This window comes from Haplochromis burtoni, unplaced genomic scaffold (assembly GCF_018398535.1).
Source record: "Haplochromis burtoni strain Fernald_Lab_line unplaced genomic scaffold, NCSU_Asbu1 Contig_346, whole genome shotgun sequence".
NCBI lineage: Eukaryota > Metazoa > Chordata > Actinopteri > Cichliformes > Cichlidae > Haplochromis > Haplochromis burtoni.
In genome coordinates, this window is record NW_024582707.1 from 595303 (window position 1) to 599858 (window position 4556).

The window sequence follows — 4556 nt, forward strand, 5'->3', positions numbered from 1 at the left end:
GCGTTACCCAATGAAGGGTGGACTTGGTCATATATTTTAGATCCATGTTCTGCTACATAACCCAGACATTCTTCTTCAGGGTTTTCTGGTAGAGAGCATAATTATGGCTTGTTGTCTGGATCTTGAAGCAGCAAAGCAGGCCCAGACCATCACACTACCCCCACCGTCTTTGACAGCTGGTATGGTATTCTTTTATCAAATGATTTTAGTTTTATCCGGATGTAACAGGACTTAAACCTTCAGAAAAGTTCCGTTTTTGTCTCGTCTGTCCACAGAATATTTTCACAAAGGTGTTGGAGATCTTCAAGATGTTATTTGATAAATGTGAGTCGAGCCTTTGTGCTCTTCTTGGTCAGCAATGGTTTTCTCCTTGGAACTCTTCCATGGATGACATTTTATCCAATGTCTTTCTTATTATTAAACCATAAGTCTGACCTTAACCTAAGCAAGTGAGGCCTGTAGTTCTTTAGATGTTGTTCTGGGTTCTTTTGTGACCTCCTGCATGAGTTATGGGAGTAATGTTGGTCATCCAGGCACTCCTGGGAAGGCTCGCCACTATTCCAAGTTTCTTCCAATTTTGGATAACAGCTCCCACTACGGTTATGTTAAGTTAGTATTCAGCCTTAGAAATGGCTTTGTAACCCTTTCCAGACCAACAGATGCCTGGAAAAGCCTTGGTGTGGCTTGTGAATTTAAACTTTTCAAGGTATGTAATTACGATTTCACATAGGGAGACAATTACTTTATTTTTTTTTTTTTACACAGAGCCTGAAATATATAAGTGAGATAAGCAAAAACGTGAGAAATCAGGAAGGGGTCAAATTTTCACAGCACTGAACATGCAAGTACTGGCTCGGCGCCCTAGAGCTCAGATTGAATAGTGCATTTTTTGAATCATATTAAGTGATGTTCTGCTTTTTTTCAGCTACTGTTTGGAAAGTCCAGAAAACAGGACATTAGCACCTAAGTTTGTATTTTCTACCTCACTTTTTGTCATTCTAATCATTTAGTCGCTAATATAAATGCAAATTGTGCAAATAAAATCAAAATATTGATCATTGCATTTGCCAGCAGCTGTGTCACACCTCACAGCTGCTGTGAGGTGTTTTACACAGTGCACAACAACCACAATGCCAACAAGTGTACATAAACCCATTAGAGGTCCCTTTTTTCTCTTTAATTCCTTTTTATGTTTTTGGTCCTTGAAGATTAGCAGCACTGTTTGAAACCAATGATGAGTACCAAGTAAAACCATTAACATGGCATACCACAAGTCAATCCTCAAGTGTCTGCCCCCCGACTCTCTCCAAATCAAATTTGAGGGCATGTTATAGCTAATTCTCTTGCTGCTTTAATGGTATTACTCTAATTGTGAATTTTGGGTGTTCTCTCTAAACTAAGCCCCCGTTGTGTTTTTATCATTACAATTTAAATTGTTTTCGAACTGTACCAAGACTGCTATACATCCTTCTGGCAAAAAAGCAGTGCTTTCAGGGGTATTTTGTATTCCTTTTGTTCTGGCAAAGAACGCTGAGTACTCCATGTGTCTTGTTATTATAAATTATAGAAAGGATTCCTTTAATGAAGTGCAGAGTTTAGGCAACAGTAAAGAATTCCTATTTGCAAGACGTGGGCAAGTCAGCTACTAAGTGGATGATTCAAAACAGCATATGGGACATATCTAGCTAAGCGATGTACACCAAGCGCCCTGTGTTTAACAGTCAGCCAAGTGCGGGGGCATCAGTTTCATCCTTTGGGTAAACTTTCAAGTAGCCATCCCTCTGCATTAATGGGTAAGACTTGTAATTTGCCTAACCCCGAAGCTGCACAAATACTTTCCTTCACTGCAACTGAGAAATTTAATTGACCGTAAACAGCAGGGGAGCTGGGACAGTTCAGCAGAGGATGGCATCCACTGCTTATGCAAAACAGGATCAAGGTCGTGGCAGGGATGTCGGGCGGTTAGCAGACTGCTGTTTGGGGGAAGAGAGAGAAAACGAGCGAACAAAAAAGGCAGATGGAGGAACACTGCAAGGAGAGGAAATGAGGAGGAAGAAACAGAGTGTATGCTGAAGAAGGTAGAGGAAGACAGAGACAGAGTAGGGGATAGAAGAAGAAGGCATGAACGATTAAAAAAAAGAGGCACCAGGGGACAGAGTCTCTCTGTACGTAATTAACGTGACAGTGTCAGGATGGCAACAGGGCTAACTGCTGCTCCAGTAATGAACAAATCAAACAAAACTCTGCTCTGTCTCACATGCACTCCCTTTCCATCAGTGACGCAACTCTGTATCTTTCTTGGCCTCCTCTTTTGTCTTTCTACTGACACGTTAATACAAAGATGAAGATGAAGAATCCTCATAGAAGAATCTCTCCCTAGAATTTCACTGCACAGCAGACACACATTACCCCCACACCAAAACCGCTTCACCACGTTCATTTCATCATTTCTCTCCCTCCCTTGAACGATCCACTGCTTCTGCATTGCACACTCAGTCAGACAGATACACTGTGTCTGTCTGTCCCTCCCCCCGTATCATTCTCTTGTTGGCCGAACTGAAAAGAAAGTCAAATCCTTATTCCCTAAACAAACATCTTGCTCACGCCATTAGGCATTTATATCTCTAGCTCTATCCAAACTATACACACGGGCATTATAAAACCATCCAAATCAACTTTTACACAGACAGAAACACACAACACAGGCAGTAACAAACACTCTCCCTCCCCCTCCCCGCCTCGCATACTGCTTTATGTGTTGAGAAAGCATTTAATTTACTGCGTATTAAACAGGGGCGTTAAGAATTACACTAAATTTAGACGCATGGCTTGTAGACAAATGCATTTATCCTCTTTATCTTGTCCTGTATGACGCACAGACGTTTGTGTTTGCATTTAATGATGGGGTGAGGGGGCGATGTCTGGAGTTTTCAGAACAGATTATAGTTGTGCTTTCCATCATCTGAGCAGTTTGCGTTTGACTGTAAAAGCTCTCCGCTGACTGCACATTCTGACAGGTTAAATGAGGGGAGAAGAAGAAAGCATCCTAAGACAGATGTACATCAGTAAGCTCACCGCCATTATTAACAACACACGATCCCACAGAGAGACACATATCATGTCAAATGAAGTGTGCCAAATACAAATGGATGTGCGTTTACCCACATACCCTATTTCTCCAGCACGCTCATTTAACGGCACACAAGTTTTGACATGTGTCATGTGACATGTGTCAAGATAAATGGATATCTACACAAAAGATGTTTTGTTGCCTTTTCTCTGAGTACATTGGTGGTCAAAGAAAACTAATATTTGACAGGTTCTCTCAAAAAATCCCCCTGTAAAACATTTTGAGGGGAATATTTTTGGGGTGTTTGCAGCCTTTATAAAAAGGTTTGAGTAAACATGACATTTAAGTCTGAAATGTTATCAGAAGTCTTTGATTTGAATCATTTTGTATGAAAAACAAAATGTTCACCAGACGTAATCCTGACATTAATAAAGAATTACTTCAATGCTCGCAAGGTGTTTTTATACAACCGAGAGAAACAGGAGCTGCAATACTATACTGCAACATACCACATAAAATAATAACATGAAACATAAAGTGTCAACAGGAACGGACGGGCAAAATGATCTGGCATAATGGTGTTTTTTTCAAATTACTTGCTGGTATCTGAAATGGGTCATATTGCTTTTCTGTGTTGTGTGCACATTCACTTATGCAGGGAAGGCTTTTGTTGATTGGGCTTGGAACAATGGTTCTCTCCATGCAGCCTCCTATTCCCAGCTAAAGAGATGCTCATTATTGTTGCTGTTGCTTTTTTTTAGTTTTTTCTGCACAAACCCTTTGACACAATGTGCATCTGCAGGTTTTAAGAAGACTAAAGATTTATTTTTGTAATTGCTGCCTTGTCTCTAGAATCATCTCAGTGCCACAGATGAGTGATGAAGAAAAGCGCCAAGGCTTGGAGACACAAACACACCCACTAAGTAAAAGAACCACTAAACAGCATTAAACCTCTATAACTCCAGTGCACCACAGTGCACAGTGACATAGCTTATATGGGCATTTTATAGCTAATAGGTATAGTGCAGGCCTGCCTTTGAGGACGAATGACCAAAAAGCTCCCGGTATGAATGGGATACAAATATCACACATGCATCGTCACGCCAACAAGGCTTTAGTCAGTAAAGACTTAAACCGCTGCAGCCACATGAGACAAGGCGCCTGCACAACTCCCCCAAAACAAGATGTGACCTTACAGCACTTATCTGGGACTCGCAGTCTCCATTAGTAGTACGACTATCGGCAGTTTTCAGCCAGGTGCATTTATTTATTTATTTATGTCCTTTTTAATCATTTGTGGTTTCGTTGGTCTTCCTGTACCATCAATTTAAAGTAATTTATTGAATGATGTGACGCTTTGCAAGTGCTTAATCGCTGACAGGCACGTACAGCGTCTGCTCAAACTGAGTCTCTCCAAGGAGAAATCAAATCCACAGACAACAACATCGACTGGCGCAGCGCTGCATCCGTTAACCGCAAGAAGAGG

General features: G+C 41.1%; 1 protein-coding gene across 2 annotated transcripts in view; it reads right to left on the bottom strand.

Annotated features, from left to right (window-relative positions):
• The window catches only part of grm5b (glutamate receptor, metabotropic 5b), a 79177-nt gene that overhangs the window by 70818 nt on the left and 3803 nt on the right, over positions 1-4556 (bottom strand). The window lies entirely within an intron of this gene.